The sequence below is a fragment of the Pinus tabuliformis genome, chromosome 4_1 (assembly GCF_031772625.1).
Source record: "Pinus tabuliformis cultivar Carrire ecotype Pingquan chromosome 4_1, CPIR1, whole genome shotgun sequence".
NCBI classification, from domain to species: Eukaryota; Viridiplantae; Streptophyta; class Pinopsida; order Pinales; family Pinaceae; genus Pinus; species Pinus tabuliformis.
In genome coordinates, this window is record NC_142303.1 from 24,894,054 (window position 1) to 24,902,927 (window position 8,874).

The following is an 8,874-nucleotide window of genomic DNA, read 5'->3' on the forward strand; positions in this document are numbered from 1 at the left end:
ACGACCCGACCCAGTTGGGCGGGTCTGCACGGTGACTCAGTAAATGAGCTGCGACAAGTTGCATAGGGCGGCCTGGTGGAGTGGGCGCTCCTGCCCAGAATGACAAGTTGTGGAGGGTGACCTGACTAGGCAGGATGGGCGCCTCTACCCGGTGAAAAGTTGCATGACACGACAGATGTGGGCAGCCCTGAACGAAGGTTGAAAGGTGGGCGCTGTAAACAAAGGGCATCCCAACCCGGTGAGGTGGGCGACCCGACACGGGTAGGCTGAACTATGGAAAGTTTGGAAAGTTTGCTAAGGGTAAATTTGGAGTTTCCTAGAAAGACTGTGATTGTATATGTATTTATAAAATACTGAATTATTGATTATTGGGCATACTTTAATCTGGGAGTTGCCCCTCCCATTTAAAAGAGAGTAATTCATTGTGCATATTTATGATATGATGATGATGATGATGTAAATGTTATTTCGTTGTGTAAAAATGATGAATGCTTAGTAGAATTGAAGAAAAATAACTAAGTGTTGAATGTCAGCCGTAGTCTGTACTCGTAAGTATTGGTGAAAAGAAAGTGGGTAGCAGTTTCGCACTTGCCTATGTGCGGTTGAAAGACCACTGCTAGGATAGGGGCATGACACGTGGTGTTAGGACCTCGAGTTAGCATCGCTGCTTTGGGCGAGTCAGGCACCCATGGGCATGCTCATGTTGTGTGATGCGACAAATGTGTAGACGTAGGGGTGGGTGCGTCGTAATGGCGGGCGATCGCCCGACTCGTGAACATGTCGATGTATGACAATAGGTTAAAGGCACAGGGTGTAGCAATAGGTTAAAAGCGTGCATGATGGAAGAACAACTAAATCGTATCGCTGATGGACGATACACACATAGCGATGGGTAATCACGGTGAACGAGGGTGCACACCTGGGTAGCGAGCGACCACACCCGAACAAGTGCACGTTGGTCACGGGCAGCAATGATGAGTCAACTCGTTCAAGAGATAACGAAGGGGTGTGTTAACATATGTGTGGTGAGTTGGTTGGAAAGTCAGCGAGCCCACCAAATGACACAACGTTTCATAAATGACTTGGAATGGATGTGTATAAGAGCAAGGTGGCTCGCTCCAAGGACCACCATCCAACCACAGCCACATACGAGTTACATAATTCGCAATGGTCGTTGTTCGCAAGGTGAAGGGGGTTGCGGGCAGAGTAACTAAGCAAGCAGGTCATAGGCAGTTGAGGCAGCGTCGTGCAGATAGCTGGGCCGTAATGCGGCAGGGCCATGTGCCAACCTAGGCGGGTAGGCCAAGTTTGTATGGAAGTTTATGTTGCGCGTTGACTATAACCACTTGTATTTGGGCAGAGTGTTGCACCCGTTCAGGGGCAACCTCCCACATGTAAAATTATTGTAAATTTAATACATAATTAATGGAAAAACATTGTTTATCATTCTTGTATATTTTGGATCTCTTGTTGGAAGAGTTGCACTTGTTAATGGTTATGAATTCCGCACATAACTTAATAAAGAAAAGAGAACTGTGATAAATATAACAGTGGTAAGGTGTAGTCTGAAAGAAGAAAATTCTAGGTGTAATGACTATTGTTAGTGCTGCACGTCACCCTTGGGGGTGTGGCCGACCTGGGGGCATGACAGATGGTATTAGAGTCAGTGCAATGGAATGCAACAAAAACCAAGTTTGTATGCAGATTGGCGTTCTTGATGAAAAGAATTGTTTGTTGCATAGTTTGGTGTTTCTAGACTTGGAGATTCATGGCAGAACCGTTCAAGCCTTGGTGGACACACGGGCCACACATAATTTTATGACGACAGGGCTAGCAAAGGAAGTTGGACTGAACCTTACCCCCAAAAGGTCAAGGTAGTGAACTCAAGAGCTAAAGTGTTGGGATTGGAAAGTGATGTGCTGGTTCAAATTGCAGATTGGCAGGGTTGTTTGGACTTCATAGTGATGGAGATGAACGACTTTGACATGATATTGGGGCCGAACTTTTTGAAGGGAAACAAGGCAATTATTGTGCCATTTTGCAATGGGATTATGCTAACTGAAGACACACGGACTTGGACTTTGCCTACTCACTAGTAGTAAAGTAAGGTGAAGGTGCAACATGTTTATGCACTAAGTATGAGTAAGGAAATGCAGAGGTCAGATGTGGAGACATATGTGATTGTCATTCGAGAGATTGAGGATGATGATGGAGTGGGGACGCCTATTCCAACTGAGATTTCTGATGTATTGGACAAATATGTAGATTTGATGCCCGATGAGTTGTCGAAAGTATTACCACCAAGACGTACAATGGACCATCAAATTGAGCTAGAGTCGGGGAAGAAACCACCAGGAAAAGCTCCTTATCATTTGTCAGGGCCAGAATTGAAGGAATTGAAGTGAGAATGTAAAGAGTTGGTTGATGTAGGCTTCATACGACCTTCAAGGTCCCCATATGTTGCTCCAGTATTGTTCCAGAGGAAGAAAGACACAAGTGAGTTGCGGATGTGTTGTGATTATCATGCATTGAACAAGAAAACGATAAAGAATAGATATCCACTACCACTTGCAGTAGATTGCTTCGATAAGCTTACAAAGGCCCGAGTGTTTTCAAAGCTTGATTTGAGGCATGGGTATTATCAGGTGTAAATAGTAGAGGGTTATGAGAAGAAGACAACAATAATGACGAGGTATGGGAGTTTTGAGTTCCTTGTCATGTCATTTGGGTTGTGCAATGCTCTTACCACATTTTGCACTTTGATGAACAATGTCTTGCGTCCATACTTGGATTCATTCGTAGTGGTATACTTGGACGATATCATAGTTTTCAGAGACAACATGGAGGAACATGAGAGACACTGGGCTTTGTTATTTGACGCATTGGGGCAGAATCAATTGTTCTTGAAGAAGTCAAAGTGTATGTTCGCTCAAACCGAGATTTCGTTCATTGTTCACTTGGTGGGACAAGGATACATACAGATGGAGTCGAGAAGGGTTCGTGTGATAAGGAATGGGCTGAACTGAGGAATGTCCATGAGATGAGAGTCTTCTTGGGGATGACGAACTACCAATAGAAGTTTGTAGAGGGTTATTCCAAAGTAACTCCACCATTGATAGACTTGTTGAAGAAGAACAAGTGATGGAGTTGGACCGAGAGATGATGTAAGGCATTTGAAAATTTGAAGAAGAGGATGGTTACAACACTGATACTGAAGCTACCTGACATTGATAGACCATTTGAGGTGCACACAGATGCTTTGGATTTTGCGATTGGGGGAGTGCTTATACAAGATGGACATCCGATGGCATATGAGAGTCGGAAGTTGCAGGATAGAGAGTGATGGTATCCGATTCATGAGAAGGAGATCATTGTGATCATCCATTGTTTACAGGTATGGCGACATTATTTGATTGGGAAGCCATTTGTTGTCAAGACTGACAACGTTACAACGAGTTATTTTTCATCCCAACCGAATTTGTCAGCGAAGCAGGCTCGTTGGCAAGACTTCTTAGAAGAGTTCAACATGACTATTGAGGATAGGGCGGGTAGACTCAATGCAGTTGCAGATGCCCTCAGCAGGAAGGCACATTTGGTTGAGATAGAAGAGGAGGGGCAGTACCGTGATGAACAAAGTAGGAGTTGAGTTCACATGAGTGATGAGATGCAAAGTAAAATTTGTGCAAGTGTGGAGACTGATACTTAATCAAAGAGAATTTTGAAGTAGGTGAATGAAGGGAAGATGAGGAAGTTATTTCTGCAAGATGGACTCTTGTTTTATGGTTATCGTCTTTACATTCCAAAGTCATCTAGACTTAGGAGGCACCTCTTGAAGGAGTGCCACGATTCTACTTGGGCTGGCCACCTAGGGCAGCGTCGTGTTTTGGCATTATTGGAGAGAGGCTACTTTTGGGAGAAGATGAGGCAGGACATGGAGGAGTATGTGCCTACATGCATCATTTGTCAACATGACAAATTCGATACCCATAGACAGGGAGGGTTGTTGTAGCCTTTTTTAATTCCAGAGATACCTTGGATGAGTGTTTCGATGGAATTCATCACTCAGTTACCGCAAGTGCAGGGGTATAATGGGATCATGTTCGTTGTTTATCGTTTTTCCAAGTACCTCGTCTTCATTTCGACGAAGATACCATGTGGAACTGAGAAGACAACAGAGTTATTCTTCAAGTACGTTGTGAAGTATTGGGGGTACCTTTGAGTATTGTGTCAGACTGAGATCCTCAAGTTACACGCAGATTTCGGACTACATTGTTCAAGTTGGTCGGGATAGAATTATTGCAGAGTTCGAGTTACCCTTCGCAGACAAATGGGCATACTAAACTTATCAACACCTTGTTGGAGGACTACTTAAGCCATTATGTGAGGGTTGATCAGAAAAATTGGCCTGAGTTATTGGATGTGGCTCAATTTAGCTACAACATGCAGAAGAGTGCAGTGACAGGGTATAATCCATTTGAGTTTGCCAATGGACAAATGCCAGTTGCTCCACATACCAAGTTACTAGGAGGATATGTGAGGAGCCCACATGCGAAGAGATTCTTGACAACATGGGAGGAGTTATTGGAGTTAGCACAGGTACATTTTGTTGAATTTCCATGATTTTGGGTTTAGGTTAGAGTCTTAAAATCACTTACGCTACCAAACCAAGAATCTCAACCATAAACTACTTTTCATAGCGGAAATATAAAGCAATAAATCACACATGCACAAATATACACATTTTTAAATAAATTGTACAATATGTACAACCCCAATCTTCGTTATATTAAACCAAATCTGAATAATACAATTGTCTATGGTATAAAAGATACAATGAAAAACTTCACTGCACAAACTCAATGTTGTATCTTGTCTTGTCGGTCCTTTGCTCCGTTACTGCTCACTAGTTGCCCCTTAGTCCTTCAAAGGAATGCACATCAAGACTGTAGGAGAGCTTCCACCTAACACTGTTGCACATCACTTCTATAACATGTACACAAGCTGATCCAATCTACTCTCTAGGTAGGCCTAATTCTCGAGCTCCAATCTGCCAGGCTAGCAGTCACCTTTGTCCATCAAGGTACTGCACTTCGGCACCAAACTTCACCCAACCTTTAGCTCCTCTTCATCACTTCAAGATAGCTCGTCTAAGGCTACTTTGGGCTATCAACACGCCGCCCTCCACTAGACCAATGATACCCAATCCTCCACTGTGGGATCTGCTCATAGTTGAGGTCTCAAACTTCCCAAATCAACCTCCACACATGGCACTCACAAGCTACATATGTCCTCACAATAAGACTGATCCACTAGCATTCAATTCAAGGCAAGATCAACACCAACATACCTCAAATATAGTTCATTACTGTTGTAGGTTAGGCTGCCTCGTAAGGGCATGACTTCAATCCAAGTCAGCCCTCTTCATCACCTCTTCTCTTCCTCCTAACAATTGTGTCTTAGCTTCAATTACCCATGTTCCTTCTTGTTGTTGTCTAGGTTCAATTTACAACCCTAAATCTCCCTCACGACACCCTGTTCTGGGGTCATTAAGCTTGTGACCTACTTCAAATTGTTGCCTAGGCTGCGGCCTAAATGACAGAGGTAATAACCCTCATAAATCACACCAAAGCTCACTTGAAACAGACCCAGATCATGCTGTTGCCTTCTATCATCAATTTAGACATGTTACAAGAAATCTTGCCCACACTTCAAGCCCAAAACAGACCCTTAGTGATGTGGATCTCCTCCTATAGCATCCTCGGCCTAGTTGCAGATGTATCTCACCCAAAACAGACCCTAACATCAACATCCTCCTTCTTCTATGACTCAGCTGCCTCAAAGGTTAATCTACTATGAAAAGATGCACATTGGATGAGAGAAATGACTCTCACGCATCTCTTGTTTATACACATAAGAGGGCTCCACGAATTAGATAAAGGGACATGTCTTTTGGACCAAGCCTACATGACTTGACTATCCATAAATTAATTGTAAACTTCAAAAATTCATAACTTCATTGCTAGAGCTCTGATTTGAGTGATCTTTGGAGTGTTGGAATCAACACGCCAAGCTCTATCACCTCAATTTTTCTCATGCTCAAATTCATCATGGTGTTGACCCAAATCCTGATGGGTGCAAAACCCCAACCTTGGATTCCAAGCCCACAAGTGTTCCTTGTGGCACTTTTCCCTTCAAACCCTGAACCCCAGGGCTTGGAGTACCTCCCAAGCTACACAAATCAACACTACCTCTTAGCAAGGGAGGTGCTTCCAAGACTAGGAAGTAACTCATCATCATCATCACTACTCGCAACACTTTCCCAACTCCTGGCGCTCACAATCATAACAATCCATGTACGGTGAACTATGCCTCTCTCGGAAGTGTCATTGTCACAACTGGAAGTACCCTGCTTCTTCTTCTTTTCCTGTAACATCTTCCACTCTATCCATGATTCATTCTTGGAAGTTGTAATGGCACCCTTTCTCCCCACTAATCATGCGCTCTTATTGGACTGCAAAGTCTCCCTCCAAACCTGCAAGCTCCCTCTCGAAGTCTACTCCCTCTGAGTCTCTGGAACATGGACCTTCTTCTCGGGAACCTGTACCTTCTCCTCTGAAGCCTGCACCTACACCTACTCCTGCTTCTCTGGAACCTGGACTTGCTCCACTTGCTTCTTTCCATGATCCACAGGCTTGCCCATCAACCTGTAGAGACCATGCTCTCTAACTCAGAGTACAACCCCATCAGACTTAGAGCCTATGGGCCTACGTCTTGCCTTCCCATCCTGGAATAAGACCTCAAACCCCTTCCTCTCGATCATTGAGACGAAAATCACTTTATATCTAAGTCTTAGTATAAATAGTACATCATGGACCCGCATCACACATCCTGTCTCCATCCTAAATGGCACAACACATGATCTTCAGATCTCCAACTGACTCTTGTCGCCCAACACCATGTGCAACTTCAAGTCCCATTCATCTAGAGTCTCAAAAACCTCTTGTGACCCTGTCATATATTTCGTCACACCATTATCCACGTACCATCCATCCTCATCAATAGTACCCTACGAGAAATGAGAGATCATAACAAAGTCCTCCTCTTCCAATCTCTTGGTGAGATCATCTATCTCAGCTGAAGTGGAAACACCAACGAAATTCTTTCCTTTCATCTTCTCATCATCTCCCTTCTTCTTCATCGGATATAATGACCCATCTTGCCATAGTTGAAGCACTTGACTTTACTCAACTCCTTCTTTTTTTTACCCTTCATTCGCACTACAAGTGCCACGTCATCATCGAAAGACTTATTCTTTGGATGAAGATCCTTGTCTCGCAACTCTTCCTGAATGAAGTCATCCAACAACCTATTCCAGTCTGGCAATATCTCTCTGGCAAAAATCCCTTTGATGAAGGGCTTCCATTCCTTGGTGAACCCTTTCAAATCAATCCTCACCATATCTCCATCTGAAATAGTCACACTGATGACAACAAGCTCATCTTTGACCTGAGACAATCTTGTGAGATACGAAGTCACACCTTCACCCTTTATCATTTTGGTGGACTTCAGCTTATCCTCCAATAGTAATACTTGGTTCTCATATCCAAATCATCATACACTTCCAGCTCCTTTGGGTCCATTGGATTCTTGATGGCTTTCTCGGTGAACTCCCAGATCCTGTTGACTTGCAAGACCAACTTGATCATTTCCTTCCATGGACTATAGTTGGACAATCCCTCCAACCTATCGTCATACTGGATACCAGCCTGCAACTTCAACATTGTCACCTACAATGTGACTAACTCCCTCTTAAGTTGTACTTGGATGTGCACAACTCTGGTTCACTGACTTCCAAAGTAGCTAAGACACGCTCTGATACCATTTTGAATTCCCACGACCTTGGGTCTAGGTTAGAGTCTTAAAATCACTGACGCTACCAAACCAAGAATCTCAACCATAAAATACTTTTCACAATGGAAATATAAAGCAGTAAATCGCACATGCACAAATATACACATTTTTTAACAAATTTTACAATATGTACAACCCCAATCTTCACTATATAAAACCAAATCTAAATAATACAACAGTTTATGGTATACAAGATACAATGACAAACTTCGCTGCATAGGTCCGATGTCGTATCTTCTTCTGTCGGTCCTTTGCTCCTGTACTATTCACTAGCTACCCCTTAGTGTTATAAGGACAACACATCGAGACTCCAGAAGGGTTGTCACCTAACATTGTTGCACGTCACTTCTGTAGCATGTACATGGGCTGATCCAATCTACTCTCTGGGTAGGCCTAATTCTCAAGCTCCAGTCTGCCAGGCTAGCAATCCCCTTGTCCATCAAGGTACTGCACTTCGGCACCAAACTTCACCCAACCTTCAGCTCCTCTTTTAATGGCAGAAGTGTCCTCAGACACGTAATTTTATTAATCAGAAAAAAAAATTACATAATTGATTTTGCAAGAGTTTACACCTGAACAACCAAACACTCTTGCAATGAGCTATTTATAAGCTCCATGTCCTAACTACCTCTAATTATGGATCACTTATTAAATAACAAGTGTCCATTTACAATAAATGCTATTCAAACCAACTAGCTAACTAATCTCCTATAATAGAGCCTAAGATACGACACATTTGGAGAGTCATATCTAGTTACAACAATATGCTAATTCTAAAAGTCTCCATTAAATAATTAAACATTCTAGAATAATAACTATTAATTTAATATCTTAAATTAATAATTATTTTATTCTAATTTTATAACCTATGATAAAATTTGTATTTTTGGATCATCTAACATTCCCCCTATGATCCAAAGATACATTACAACAGATACCAAGTTCATCCCTGAACTTAGTAAA